This window comes from Meriones unguiculatus, chromosome 8 (assembly GCF_030254825.1).
Source record: "Meriones unguiculatus strain TT.TT164.6M chromosome 8, Bangor_MerUng_6.1, whole genome shotgun sequence".
Taxonomy (NCBI): domain Eukaryota; kingdom Metazoa; phylum Chordata; class Mammalia; order Rodentia; family Muridae; genus Meriones; species Meriones unguiculatus.
Window position 1 is genome coordinate 8,181,395 of NC_083356.1, and position 16,357 is coordinate 8,197,751.

The 16,357-nt window shown below is 42.6% G+C and overlaps 1 protein-coding gene across 4 annotated transcripts in view; it reads right to left on the reverse strand.

Annotated features, from left to right (window-relative positions):
* Tmem117 (transmembrane protein 117) overlaps positions 1–16,357 on the reverse strand; it is a 429,918-nt gene that overhangs the window by 392,876 nt on the left and 20,685 nt on the right. The window lies entirely within an intron of this gene.

The window sequence follows — 16,357 nt, forward strand, 5'->3', positions numbered from 1 at the left end:
CGCCCAGTCAATGTCGAATGACGTTATCTGTAAGCTGGAAATCCAGTCACATGTCAGAGTTTGCAACCCTTAGAATTTATCAGCCATTGGGACTGAGTAGATACTCAGAAGTTATTTCCATAGCTGAGCTACTTTTCCTGTCAGTATGTTTTTTCATTAATTGCCATAAAAATTCTATCAAAGATATAACATTTAAAATCATGAGATGTTAGGTGGATAGTATTGGAGGAATGGTTCCTAAAGTTGGCCTCTGGCCTATGCTTGCACGTACACACACAAACATCTATGGGATTTCTGCTTCCTGAATGTCCCTTTAAGTCTCAAATGAAATCCTGTTTCTTCAGATGGGCATTGCCTGGTGACCTCAACAGTGCCACCCCTCTCCAGTGTTCTTTTACCTCAATCCTGACTATCACCTGATCTTTGTTATATATCTGTTCACCTCTTCACCTTCTGTATGTTCCTATAGATCAAATAAAGACAAAGAGACAGAGTTTATCCTTCTTGCATATCCCCATATCCCTAGTTCTACAACTGCACCTAAACACTGTGGATGTCCAGTCAGTACAGCATGAATGAAAGAGCTGAGTTTTAGGAGGACTATGGAGAGAAAAGTTGATGCAAAAGGAGTCACCATCCTTACACTGGCCTGCTTGCGAACTTGGCGTCTGGCTGGCAATCAGACCTTGGGTTTAAGAAGGACCCCCAGGTCCCTTCATACTCAAGGAGAGAGGGCTCACTGTGCCTAAGCTGTTCATACACTGTAATGCATTATATGCACTATAATGCAGTCAATACCAGCTAATATAGATGCCCCCCCAAAAAAAAAAAAAAACACGTTGGCTCAGTCTAGACACGTGTTTTCCTTCTGGAACCTGGAATTTGGTAGTATGTCAATTAGGGGGTACCTACATGACCAGTCCCTAGAGATACTTGGATCTAGAAATGACATGTGCTCTCTCAACAGGCAACATTTTGCATGTGTCATCATAACTGCTTGGATTAAGTGTGACCCCTGTGCCTTTGCTGCACAACAACTCTAGACATTTTTGCCTGATTGGCCCATGCAGCTTTTCTGTTTGCTGACTTCGTTTTGATCTGTCCACCGCAATAAATCATAGCCTTGAGTCCTTATGCTGAGGCCTGGGAGCCTTCTTCATGAATCATCAGAACTGAGGATGGTCTTAATCTCCTGACACAAAGTATATTTTGCCAGCGTCCAAATATGTAGATATGAGGACTAAAATAATTACTGTCAAGTGGGCATGTTAGGAAAAGGCTATTGCTGTGGTCTGAAAAAGAAAGACCTAAGGACTGGAGGAGTGGGATGATGCTGTGACAGACTCCAAATCTCTGATGGAAAACCCTTGATTGTGTGAGCAGTTAATGAAGGAAAGAGCTAAGGAAACTGCACCAATGAGTGTAGGTTACCAAACAATGAAGAAAGATCATGATCCTGTGGTGCTGTTAAGCTAGGCTGGTTACAGAAATTAGAGTAAGTGGATTTGAATATGTTTGAAAGAGCAATCAGAAAACTTGATGAATGAGAGGTAATTCCCAGATGAAACACTGGGACTGTGGTTCTCAACCTGTGGGCCTCTTTCACATGGGGTCACCTATGACCATTGGAAAACAGAAATATCCATGTTACAATTTGTAACTGTAGCAAAATTACAGTTATAAAGCAACAATGAAAATAATTTTATGGTTGGGGGTCACCACAACATGAGGAACTGTATGAAAGGATCATAGTGTTAGGAAGTTGAAGGCCACTGCCCTCACAGATGGGTTTAAGTACAGGAATGGAAGCCAAATGGGGGAGGAGACTTCTCTTTGCTTGGCTTGTTGGTATATTCCAAGCATGTACAGATGTACCCTGTAAAAGCAATATGGCTGCTCTGGCAAGGGATCACATCCAAACATCTTCTAGGTCTATGTGATCTGGCTGCAATGCAGAAGTGTCCTCAGTGCACACCGTTAATCTCAAACAATGAAGGTAAGGTTATAGCTTAAAGAAGGAAGTAGCCGTGTTTAAAAGTGACCTCTAATTGAGTGGCAAAGTGACAAATCAGAGAAAGATTTGACAGGATGACTCAGAGATAGGATATGCCCAACTCTTAGGATAACAAGAGAGGAAAGAGAGGCTACTTAAGAGCAGTAAGGGGGAGAAAAGGAGGTTTTTTTTCCCCCAAGAGTTTCTTATTGGGACAGTTTTACAGAGACAGATTGCAGAGAGAGCAAGCTAGACACAGGTGAAGATAGAAAAAGCCAGAGAATGAGAAGGAGCCAGAAGATTGCTGGAAATAGTTCGAAGCCAGGTATAACAATTCAGTCAGAAGCCAAGAGAAGCCAGTTTGAATTTGTCAGCCTGGAGAGGCGATTAGGCCAGAACAGCTGGGCTGAACCAGCAAGAATTCAGAAAGAGCTAGAAAAGCTTAGGAATGGCTCCCATCTCATCCCCTCATCTGAGGAAATAAAAACATTTACATACCTAGCATGTGATATATGTTCAATAAATGGTTTTCAAGTTGCAAGGAATGAAAACATATCATGTAAGAATATATGCCAATCTTTACATAGATGGATAAAATGGAGGCATGCCAAGCTCAGTTGTCTTCTAATTGCCAATAAGGCACAACGCAGCAGGTGGAGAAGAAGGTGGTCCTTTTTAAAGGGAATAGGCAGAGTCTGTGACCACCTCATCACTAAGGAATCAATAAGAAACAATAATAACAAAGCTATGTCTTTTTGCCTGGAGACGAGATTTCCCACATAGAGAATAGAATCAGATTAATATTTTAAATGCCTTTAGAATATACATAAAATGATATCTAAGAGAATGTAGCTGAAGCATTAATAGTATCTGTGAGAAAATTACTCTTGCATGAATGTTTTACCTGTAGGTCTAAAACCTGGTGAACAAAAAAGCAAAAGATTTATCTTGAACCCATCTGGAATGACAGCATGTACAAATGACTTCATTAGAATGGAGAAGCTTCCTAGACACGGCATGGGGTAACAATGACAGACTGTCGGGGGCAGCTCAGAGACTAGAATGAAGCACACTAGAATGAAGTACTAGAATGAAGCTTGGCATGAGGCTGAAATAGAAATACATAGCATTCAAGAGGAGAACAGTCAATCAGACTTCAAGAACTCGCCTTTATAACAGCTTTCAAGTCAGATCACTGGAAGCCTGTATTCTTACACTCAGAGCTATTGTCCTTCATTTTGCAAATGAACACATAATAGCCCAGCTTGTGAATACTGAACTGCATTTCCCAGGGAACCCTTCAGTACCACAGGCTGCTGGGAAGGCAACCAGCTGCCTATCTCACCTCTTAGTCCTCAGTCTCCCAAGGAAGGGCCTATCTGAAATATCAGCTGCCAGAGGCCATGACCCTTCTTTCCACATCACACTGGCACCCACCAATGGTTGTCGCTTCGGGGGTGGGGGAGGCTAAAAGTTCAGACCCCACTCAAATTCTGGGTTTCTATGAAGAACAAATCCAGTCCCAGAGTTCCAGGCTAGAATGTAACTGTACTGAAACTCAACCTCTCCCCCCACCCCATTTCACCCTGCTTTTCTTTCTTACTTTCCCAAAAACTATTCTCCTAAACTTGCTATTCTTCTCAGAGTAGGTTGAGAAACGATATCTGTAGGCTAGTGGTTCTTAACCTGGGGGTTGGGAGGGTCACCTAAGACCATCTGCATATGAGGTATTTACACGATTCTTTCATAACAGTACCAAAGTCACAGCTATGAAATAGCAATGAAAATAATATACAGTTGGGTCAGCACAACGTGAGGAAGGGTCGCAGTATTAGGAAGGTTGAGAACCATTGCTCACGCTCACATGCTCAAATACTTGGTCCTCCGCTCACAGAACTGTTTTGGGAGGTTGGGAGGCCTCACTGGAAGGACATCACTTGGGGTTGTACAGCTTCAGGTTGTACAGCTCAGCCCCGTGTCCCCACATCCTCCTTCCCTTTGCTTCCTGACTGCACATGACACGGCCAGCTGCCTCACACTCCTGCTGCCTGCCATGTCTTCCAACCATGATGGACTGTGTCCTTTCTAAAACCATGAGCCGGTCTTTCCTTTCTTAAGCTGCTCTTATCAGGCATTTTGTCACAGCAAGGAGAAAATTAACTAGGACACCAGCAAACGCAACCTACAAGAATGATGAAAGAACCACACATTGTGTATTTAAATGACTAGTATAGTCTTCCCTCAACACTTGAGGGCTGGAGAGGTGGCTCAGTGGGTAAAGGACTTGCCATGCAGACATGAGGTTGCAAGATTGGATCCCCAAACCCCACATAAAAGCAAGTGCAGCAAGCACCCTTCCTTCCCCCTTAGAAGGCAGTGAAAGAGGATCTTATGGACTCCTCAGGGCAAGCTGGCTAGCTGGACCAGCCACGAGCAAGCCCTGGCTTCAATCAAAAGACCACTCAATTAGGAGACCAAGCCTCAGGTGAATCAGATAAAAAGAGAAAGCTGAAGACCTTCTCCACAGTGTCCGTCTCAGGCATACACACATATGAGAACACAGCAGAAACGACATGCACACCACACACATGTACTCATGCAAAAATAAATCTCTTTTTAAAAATGCAGTGCGAGGAAGTGGAAACCCATGACCTCTAACTCCAAACGAACTCATTTCAGTCCCACCGCTCATTACCTACATGACCTTCAACTACTTCATCCCTTTGATCCTCACTTTCTTCATTATTAAATAGCACATAGTCCACTGTGCTTCTGTAATGATTTACTAAGGTGATGGGCACGTAGTCAGGCCTTTGGCAGTATCAATGGGGTTTTGTATCAATGGGCTATCAGTTTAATCCAGCCTTCCTTCATCACAGCATGCATTTGCGCTCAAGGCGAAGATCCCTGATAATGAATCCTGGGCAGTTTTACGGTGGAGGGTGTGGCTCTGTGATAACACTTGGCACATGTGAGACCCTAGCACCATAAAAATGAAATCATTGTGAAATATGTCCTGGAGATGTAGTTCAGTTGAGAGAGCGCGCCTCTAACACAAAGTCCTGAGTTCAAGCCTCAGGACTGCTTAAGCCAGGTAAGGCGGCACACACCAGAATCCCAGCACCTAAAAACAGAATCAGGGGAATGGAAAGGCAGAAGTCACCTCAGGTACACAACCAGTTCCAGCCCAGCATGGACCACATGGGACCATGTCACAGACAAATCAGCAAACAGTTATGTGGTATAGGAAGATACTTTTATGTCATCCTTGTATGGCATCAAACATTGAAAAGGAACTATTTCCTGAGCAGTGTGGAACCTATTACATTTAGCATTTTATTTAGTCTTCGACACAGCACCATAATATAGGTTTGATGGCTCTTTTGTAGGTGTGAAATTGACAACAATCAGAGAAAGAAAATATTCCAATGTGGTATATCAAGGAAAAGGCAGAACCAACATTTGAACTTGGATTTTCCACCTTTGGGCACTTCCATTGTACTTTTTCATAGACTTGCCCACATAGAAACTCCCTTTGACTTACCATTGATAGAAACCAGGAGCCAGGTTGGAGACCTTGGACTTCAGGGACAGCTGAAAGGAATGTTGGCCCAACAGAAGAGCTTCATGCCTTGGCTTCATACCCCATGTCCACTGTAGCCTTAAGTGGCCCCAGCTTTTCCCGGGTTTGGAGGCTACCTAGCCCTCAGGCTTGTCCAAAGCTGGTGAGTAGCCTGTCTGCTGGCCTTTCGGCCTTAGGGTCTCAGCAGTGAGCAGCAGTACACAGACTCTCTTCTGTCTGGGGTGTCTGTTGTTCCATAGAAGAGGCCCCTACTCTGAAATCCCAAGTTTGCAAGGCTAAAAAGCATGTCACCAAACCTGTAGCTGACCCTTTTCAAAGAACATCCTAAGCTTCAATTTGCAGAGCCCTATAATTGCCACTAAGTTGTCTTCCAGCCATTTAATTTTTCATGACGTTATTTCAACAACCTGCAATGCTTTGCTTTAATCAGTTCTGTGTACACTGCAGGAAATAGCGGGGCAGAGGAACATCTTCATCACTAGTTTGCATTAACCATCACTCTCCAGGGACCAACTATGTGCAAGATGTCAAATAGCTTTGCTTCCTAGCTCTAACCTACTGGAGTCTAAGCTTGCCCAAGCAGCAATGCTGCTCCCTGGTTCAGGGAAGAATGACAGCAGATGCAGTCAGTTAGCTTCTCATTCAAGTAGACAAGGGCTTTCAATCTCTATGGGTGCATGGGAACAGTGAGGAGGGGGCCCACAGCCTGTCGTCCTGGAAGCCCTCATGTTGACAAGTCTACACAGACAGAGTTACCTGGATCTCTACACTCATGGGACCTGCCCTTACTAGGACCCACACACAAAGCTGAGGTCTGTGGCAAAGGAGGCCAGGTGGCCTCGCTGCTTTCAAGGGACTGTGCTTTCTGCTAATCCACGGGGAGGCGGGGAGGAAGGGAGTATTCCAGCTCACTGCTTTGCTTCCACAAATGGGAAAACAAAAAAACAGCAGGAATGGAAGGACACTATGGGAGATGGTGCAGACAGCTGTCAGGAAGATCCCCTGTGCACAGACAACGCCCTATCCAAGCCAAAGGCAGCCGTCACCTTTGACCAAGCTGTTGGATCAAGACCCTCATCATGAAAGCCCATGTTAGAAACTATGGAAAAACAGACTGCTTGCTGCAAATGCTAACAAGAACTGAACAACAATTAGTGAAAACAAATATTGTAAATCTAAAAGACAAATGAGAAAAAATCAATGGTTTTTCTACTTCAAAGAATTCATTTATTTAATAATCAATAAGAACAGTAATATTACATATTAAACACAGTGCTCTAGCAGCTTGTGGCACTACTGAAACATATGAGTATATCTTAATTATTAAGCAGTAGACAATGTTTTCATTAGGCCGATAGGGCTATCTAGCTCTTTCTCTCTTGGGAAAATGGCTCCTTTTGTTAATGGCCTGAGTGGGCAGAACACAGCTTCCTCCTCGCAGACAGGGCTAGCTGGCTAGTGCCTTCACTGAAATCTGTGTTGTAATTTCACAATCTTGAATGTTTTCTCACATTTTGGGGAGGCTTCGGAGAAGGCAGTATGCACAAGTCAAGTACAGTGTTAGAAATGGGAGGCCAGGTTGTACACACTGAAAGATATGAAACTGATCCATCCCTTGTGCACACTCACAGCCGTTCTTCCCTGTACGGGGGAAGGTGATGGTGCTTTGAGGAACTGTTAGTGAGCTGGCTTGATATCATAACTTAATAGTTTTACTGATCTAAGCTGAAGTAATCCAAATCATGAGAAATCTATATGTTGTCATCAGTAATCCAGTCGTTATTTTGCAAGCTTTGAATATGAAATAGGATGGTGAAGAGCTATGAACTGAGCCAGGCTTGGTGGTGCACCCCTTTACTCCTAGCATTCAGGGAGGCAGAGGAAGGGGGATCTCTGTGAGTTCGAGGCAAGTCCAGGACAGCCAGGGCTACACAGAGAAACCCTGTTTCAAAAGACAGAGACAAATGAACTGAATAACTAATCTTTATGTGCTCACATAATAATACAGTGATAAGATACAGGAAACCCATAATCCAGAGCCTTTCAGTCATGTCTCCTTTTAAAAACTATGACCCCAAAATTACTCTGTTCCTTTAGTTTTGTGTCGTTTTATGTTGAAACAGGTCCTACTAAGCAGTCCAGGCTGAATCTGTACTTGCAGAAATCCTCCTGTCTCAGCATCTTCCAGCGCTGGAATTACATACACGCACCACAATAACTATCTCTAAAATCAATCTTTGAAAAAAGTGTAACATGACTTCTTTGTATAACTCTTGTTCTCATTTATCTAAGAGAACTTACATGTATGAATTGGTAATTTTTAAAGCCCTGAGTTTCTCATAAAGAAAGGACAAATATACAGAACTCTTATTTTTATAATGTATTTAAAAAATTAATTAGAAACTTTTGAAAGAAAAAACTAAAACTAAAAAACTAAACTGGCACCTTATCATCTCCACAAGAGTAGAGTCATCCCAGAACTGGGATGGCACAGTAACAAGAGAAGACACAGCAGAGAGGAGACCATCTTGTACCATCTTGGAATTTTCTTTTTCTTTCTCCACCCCACCCCCAAACCATGCAGTCCAGGGTCTTAACCACAATAAAAATAGAACAAGCTGCTAGAGTTGAGACAGTCCACAAGACGGCGCTCATCCCTAGCAAGAACGGCTAGTTCCCCCACTGAACTTGAAATTGACTTTTCATAATGAAACCTCTTAGAGATGAACAGACCTTTGAAGCGGCTCTAAAGAAAATTTTAATGTCAGACATTAACAATTAATGTTTCCAGAAAGTGTAAGCCTCTTTAGTAAAAAATTAAACATACAATTAGGTAATTTGATAAATAAGAATGGAGGGTCTAAACACATGTAGACCAAGGCTATTTATAGCCATGCTATGCAACGAAATTACAATGCAAACATGTAATTTAAATTTTTTAATAACCATACATTAAAGTTTTTAACTATAACTGACATTGTATTTAACACATGTCCAAAATAGCAACATTTCCATATGCAATGGAAAATGCATATGGAGTAAAACGTTTTCTGACTCCTTTGTGTGATTCTGCTGCACAGTTCATGCCTGCAGCACATCCCAGCTGCTCAGAAGGTGGTGTGCCTGACAGCAGCTTCATTCAACAGTGCATACCTAGAGAGTCTAGCCTCAGGACACTTAACATCAAACCCAACATCTGACTACGAAAGCAAACACGCGCCTGTGTTTCTTAGATCACGTAAAATATACCTGCAAAAATGTAAACAGACTTTCCCTGCTTGCAAGCACACAACTGTTTCCTGTATGCAAAGCATATGAAAATAACCACCTCCTCACCTCTCTAATCTTTTACTTGAATAACAGCCTATGAAATAAATCCTGGCCTTGTTTAATTATAGCTGTCTTATTGACATTGTCAAGGATGACATAATAGGAGAGTATAACTGACCAAAACCTACAAGCTCTCCTATAAAAGGTGGATAGTGTATGTTGTGTGCATAATAAAACAAACAAGCAAAATAAATAAAAATAAACAAAGAGTGGGTCTAACAAGCATCTCCTCACATTTCAGATCTTACACTTCCCCACTGAACCAACGTCCATAGTTAGATCGTTTTGACTCATAGACAAAGTGAGAAAGTCTGCTGCTTACTTGCTGATCTCAATTCTCATTTTGTAACATATTCGACTCATACATAAATATACAAAAGAGGCCGCTCACAGATACAAAAGAATTATTAAAATTGAAAAGGGTAGCTGTCTTATCCAGATATAAGGTCCTAAAAGTAGGCAGGGATCATGTTCTGGTTCAAGAGCACAGGTTTAAGAGAAAGCCTTGTTACTTTTGCAAGACGTGTTTGAGAGAGGAGTGAAATGCAGTCGTGTAGGGAAAGCTCAGCAGGGACCCTCAGAACAAGGGAGCTCGAGGGGGCCCAGCTCTGAGGCTACAGCAGATCTTCAGAGATCCTGCCCCCAGACTCAGGGCACCACAGGATGCTGTCCTAGCCAGATGGGACCCTATCATTCTGGCCGCAGAAAAGTGAGCTTCCTGGAGGCTCCGCCATGGCCTCTGCAGTGGTGGGGCTCTGCGAGCCAGCAGCTCTCAATTATTCATGACGACGCTGAAAGGCTAGGAACGGGCCACTTCAAACGAAGCAAAACTAATTAACACTTACCTGGGTTAGATAAATCTGGGTTAGATTAAACTGAGCCTGTCTATAAATTATACAAGGCCAGAATCTACTGGAAGGAGTCAGGGCTCCTTAAAATACAGCAAGAGAGGACAACAGAAATGGAGTGGAATCCAAACTCTCAGTGGCATAGCCAAACTCAGGAAGATGCCTGAGGGGCCCCGCTCTCCGCTGAAGCTGCACACGCTGATCACATCTCTCACCAACTGGACACCTTGTGCTTGCTACTTTAGGAGCAGGGCCTGCTACGGGCGGGGTAACATGGAGAACAGTTCTGGCCCAGCAAGCACGGGGCCTCCATCCTTACTGTGACTTCCACAGGGTGATGGAGGGATCGACACCACTGTGGACCGCAGCAAATGCCACTGAGGAAATTGCTAACCATACGTGATGCTGCTGAACATATTTGGGTTCTAGGCTGTGTCCCAAATTGGAGGCAGCTAAGTCCAACCAAGGTTACAGTAGAGGCAGAAAATAAGAAAAAGACTGAAAAACGAATTTGAAAAGGAAATTCTATTGCAAATGGCCCTGAAGGAGTAACAGAAATGAAAAAGAAAAAAAAAATGTACAAGCCAAACTGCACCACCTGAGCTAAGGTAAAGGACTGACTTCCAGCATCTTAAAAGGAAGTGGGTAATTGTGGCCAGGGTTCTACGCTGCCAGGGCTGGGTCGGAGAGCATTGGGATCTCTGTAGAATCCAGCTTACCTGCCTGTACATGCTGGGCCTCACCTTCTGCTTCTCGGCCCCACCAAACTCTAACTGCATTTACACACACACACACACACACACACACACACACACTCACTCACTCACACACGATGCTCCTGTCCTAGGTTTAAATTTGTTTAAATTACAAGGCTACAAGTTATCAAACGTATTTCATTTTTTAAAAAGCAGAATCCTTACAAAAATAATTCAGGCCAGCTTGTGTTTATTACTAGCTGCTCAAGATTATTGAAGCTGCCTTGTTCTTTGTTGTGTTTTTTTTTTTTTTTTCTCTTTTCAAAGAAGATTCAATATGGTTTGCTTTAATGAGGTGGCTCCCCTGGGGTTCTCCTATTGCTTCAGCAACTCCATATCAAATACCAAAGGCTGTTTTTATTAGTGGGAAAGTGTAATTCCTACCTGCATCCCTAGAGGGGCAGCTTTGCTCACCTGGCCTCACTTCGTCCCCCTGGGTCCAATTTGATATCAGCATTACCTTCAAGAAGTGAGGGATTTCAGTGTAGGTTTAGCTGGTGAAGGAGTACATCAGAGAGCAGTTTTAGTTAACACAGCTGATGTGAACTACAGTGTCCTGAACTCACAAGGGACTTAAGCTGAAAAACAAGCCACATAAAAAGAAAACCAAAAACACAATACCAATTACCCAAGAATCTGTGCAGACTAAACACGCAAAAGCATGATAGCCCAGCTTGGGAAAAGTAAACAAGCTACATCGGGCTGCCCACCAGGCTTCACTGTGAAACTTCCTGACATCCCACCTTTGAAACAAACTAAGAAAGACCCATAACCCATTCCTATTTGTGACAGAGAAGCAGAATGTTCTCCTCATTCTCCCTCCCTCCTACAATGTTATTGAAGTAGGAAAGCCCATCATCAGGGCCAGTGAGATGGCTTGGCGGGGACAGACACTTACTACCAAACCAGGTGATGGGGTTCAACCCCCAAAACCCATATGATGAGAGACAGACTGAATCCTGCAAGTTGTCCTCTGCTCTCCACACTGTTGCTATGGCATGTGTGTGAGGGTGCGTGCACACACACACGCAATGTAAATATGAAAGTTCATCTTTTCTGACACAAAGCAGGAGAGGAGGATAGAACACTGATCATTGACCAAATTAAGTGAAAAGTGTCGCAGAAAAAGACAGAGCAGAGAAGTGAGAGAAGGAATGTCAAAACCAAGACCAAGCAAGGCAGGTGAGAGGTACATGCTCTCTTCAGATTAAAACTAAGACATACTAGTAACTTGCTTGTTATGGTGATAAATAATCAAAGCATTTCCAAAAGATAAAAGAAAACGCAAATATATGCTTTAGAGCTTTCATGTGGATGAAGGGGACCAAAAAAAATAGTTCAAGTTTAAATACCAATAGACAAAATCTGAACTCTCACAATGAAACAGAAAGGGAAAAGACAGAGTAAAGAGAATCTAACTGCCAAGAAAGAGTCAATAAAACCTGGTGGAAACTGAAAGAAAAGATATTTAAAAAGATATTTCAGTGGAAACTGAAAGAAAAGAAAGCAGAAGTTGATGAACATGGTTGCATTGTTTTCATTTTGAAATAAGACAGCATGTAGTCCATGCTGGTCTACCTAGACTAGCCTGTCCTGAAACTTCAAATTCTCCTGCCTCCTGCCCTCCAGTGCTGGATTAGACCAGTGTTTGCTAGTGTGTCTGGAGTTACACAGTGGTGGGGATCGAACCCAGGACCTCCAGCATCCTAAGCAAGCACTTTGCCAACAGAGCTACTATATGTTTTCTTTTAAGACTTGTTTTTATTTATGTGTGTGTGTGTCTGTGTCTGCATGTGCTAATGCCACCTGTGTACAGGTGCCCACAGGTCAAGAGAGGGCACCAGATCCGCTGGAATTGAACTCATAGCTGGTTGTGAGCCACCTGACATAAGTCTAAAATTTAGCCCAGGTCCTCTGGAAGAGCAGCAAGAGCTTAACCACTGAGTTTTGTTTCTTTGTTTGTTTTAATGACATAAAAGTAACAAAAATATTCCCTTGCCTCAATGTAAGCTGCAGCTTTTGGCTAATATCCATGGCCAGCAAGAAAAGTACCTGCATGGATTTTAATTAATTTCAGTATCAAAATTAATTATTAAATGGGAGCATTGTTAGAGCCATGAGTCTGAGTGTGAGATGCACTTGATTTTTCAATATCGTGCCTTAGAGTTAAGAAAATTTCAGAGAGATTTGCAAAGTGTAAATAAACTCATGCTATTAAAGGTATTAAACATTCAAATGCTAGCTATATGCTAAAGCACTCTGATTAGAGCAGATTCTCATAGAGCTTTCCTCATAATCCCTGGGCTACACAGCACTTGATAAACACAACAGGATGCCCTGTATTAAGCTGATTTAACGGAAGAAAAGTGAGATTCTCCTAATATTGAAACTGTGAGGTAGCACCTTGAGAACGCAGATGGACAAAGTCCCAGGTGGAAACTGTTACCTCTAATTATCTTTTACCTCATTCAACCACTCCGTCTGCCGGCTCCTCCTGTCTCCCCTCAGCACTCATCAATACTCAGCGTCCGTTTCCAAAGAGCTGTCCTTTGGGGCACCTCTGATGCACGCCCCTGCTAATCTCTTCTTTGGCTGTTTCCTACACTTTAAACTCTGCTTGTAATCTTTACTTCAAGACATTCCCCATGGCACTTAAAGACTCATTCTCATCTTATCTTTCTCTCTTTGCCAAGAAAAGAAAAGAGTTGGGAAGGAGGACTATAATCCGTGGCTTTACGGAAATTTCATAATGCTATTAAAGGTATTAAACATTCAAATGCTAGCTATATGCTATTATTTTTTAACCAGGAAGCAAGACACAGTCTGTGAGGCTAGAAGGGGAATACGTGGTATTTTCTTAGTTCTTCTAGCTTGATGTATAAGCGGGTTAGTGTCAACAGGCTGCTCAACTTCTGCCCCTGCAGGGGTAAGAAACAGGATCTAAAAGAAAATGCAGGTAGGAAAGTTTGGGTTTTGTTTTTGTTTGTTTGTTTGTTTGTTTGTTTTTTAGCTATTTCCACATACCTGCTGTGTCACTGAGTTCTACTCCTGCCAGACACTTACAATGGCTTAGTCATAGCTTTTCTATGGTTAGAAGCCTGGACACTTATTTCATTTATTTTTAGAACGGTATCGTGCTCATAATGATGGTCTGTGCCAGTTCTGTTTTCAAGCCAACCTCTGATCACTACAGGATATGAGCCGAAAATGGAAAATGATGAAGTTGCCAAGGTTGAGATGAGACACCGGGGGGCTCTGAAGACAGAATGCTTTGAAATGCCTTAGTCACAACTCTAGAAAAACACACTTTCTCGTCATCACAGAAAGCTTTGAAATGCCTTAGTCACAACTCTAGAAAAACACACTTTATTGTCATCGCCATTTAAGAAGCACGATTCTAAGATTCATAATTACCTAGTATACTGACCAAGCAATCATGACAGGACGTACAAAAGACATCTGTAATGTATAGATGCCCCCCCCCCATCTGAACAATGCCTGAAAGAAATCCTGAAAGACTCAGTATGGCCCCAAACTACACTGTCAACAGAGAAAATGAGGATGCCCCAGCAAATACTGGAAAACCCAACCAATCCTGTATGAAGCAACCATCGGAAATCATCAGAACAGATCAATGACAAGTCCAGCCACCTCTCAAATGTTGCAACTTTGCACTATAAAGGCTTATGTATCTGTACTAAACGCTGGTCACATTGCACAGAGGACCTGAGCGCACAAGACTTTGCTATATTGATTTTCAGTTGGAAAACCTTGATGCCAGTGAGAATGGGGCTGCAGAGAGACTGTTCCTTCCGTGGTCAGCTAATCACGGAATCTTTTCAAAAATGTTAGAGACAGACAAAGAGTGCGATGTGTTATATACATGCATGAAGTGGCAAAAGAACAAATCTACCAAGAATGTCTTTAAAACAAAGGGTATTAAGTCCCCCCACCCAAAGCATACAAGAAGATAAAAGCTTATAAAAAGACAAACACTTGGACATTAGAAGGGCACTTAAGAGCTGAAATGTACAGACAAAGGGGGAACAGTCTGCATGAATCTGAGTGGCAGAAAAACAGGGCAATGTCAGAGAACAGAGACATCTGCAGCGCTGTCTGGTGTGCCACGGCAACCCCTGCTTCCTGGGACACAGTCAGTGAGGGGCGGCGCCGGCTGAGAGCCTGCACTCAGCGCTTACGGTGGAAACAGGTCCTGTTCTGCCAACTCATTGCTGTCACCGGTGGGAAGGAACAGTTGTACTCTCTTGCGTGTATTACAGAAACAGGCATTTTTTTTAATAGGCGTTCTTGGTGCTTTGCTCCATCTCACTGTGTCCTACCTACTGGGACACATCTCTCACAAACATGACTCCTAAAGCAGCCAGAGCCCTGCCTGGCAGTAAGCATTAAACAGCTCGAAATGAATAAACAAAGTCTTGATGGCTCTTTTCTTCAGAGGAGGGCAGAGGTTACAGTCTTTAGAACCCAAAATAGGGCAATTTATCAAGGAAACTTCTTCAGGGAGGTTTTGGCATTTGGGGTGTTTGTTTTACAATGAATTCAGTTTATTAACTAAATACACAGCTATACTTATCATTTCTTATTTTATCAGAAGAAGATAAAAGATATCTATAAAGAAATCTTTGGGCTGGGAAAATGGTTCAGCGGGTAAAGCAGCTGCATGCAAGGACAAAGCCCTGAGCTCAGATCCCCAGAACCTGTGTAGAAAGACTATGGTAGCTACAAGCACTTGGGGCAGAGGGAACAGAGATAAGCAGGTTCCTGAACTTCACTGGCCAGCCAGCTTAGCAGATTTGGTAACTTTCCAGCTCGATGAGAGACTCTGCCTCAAAACAAAGGTGGAAAGTACTGGAAGAAAGACACTCAAACCTCCACATGCATGTAATGCACAACAGTACAGAGATGGTCATGCCCACACACACACCACACACACACACACACACACACACACACACACACACGTCTTTTTGCAGATTTTAACTTACTAGCATAAATGATCATTCTCAATGCTATCTTCCTGTTTAGATTTGCACTGATATTGTCTCTTTAATTCTTTTCTTTTTAATATATAATTTATTTATTTTATGTGCATTGGTGTGAGGGTGTCAGATCACCTGGAACTGGAGGTACAGACAGTGGTGAGCTGCCATGTGGGTGCTGGGAATTGAATCTGGGTCCTTTGGAAGAACCAACAGTGCTCTTAACCACTGAGCCATCTCTCCAGCCCCTCTTTAATTCTTGATAGGGATAATTTCTGTTTTCTATCCTCCTTCATTATTAGCATTTGTATGATTTCCTAATCGCAGTAATCTTTTCAATAAATTCCGTTTGGATCTCTTCCGTTTCCTCTGTTTGACAGTTTGTTTTTATTTTATTTCTGCACTTGTTTTGGCTTGGGGTTTTGAGCTAAGGTCTCATCCATCCCAGACAAGCCTTGAACTAAAGGCTTGCAGCACCACTGTGTACAGATTCTAGCAGTGCTGGGCAGACCAGGGCTTTTGAAAGTCACAACTCTAGAAAAACACACTTTATCTAGTGCTGCCAGAGCCTTCCACTAACCCAGCTTTCTAGAGCCTATTCCTCTTTCTATGTGCTTTTACTTTGCTTTTCAAACTTGTGTTCAGCTCAGTTTCTTTACTTTTCTAATCCCTTCAGATGTAAGAATCCCTTAAGATGGAAATGGAGCAATGATTAAAAACTCTGTTCTGTTCAACTGTATTTAAAACATCAAATGGCCTCTCAGTGCTGCTTTTGTTACATCACCTCAGTTTATATATGCCTTTGTATCAAACTAACTCAAAATCTTAGTGGCTTTCCAGGCTGGACA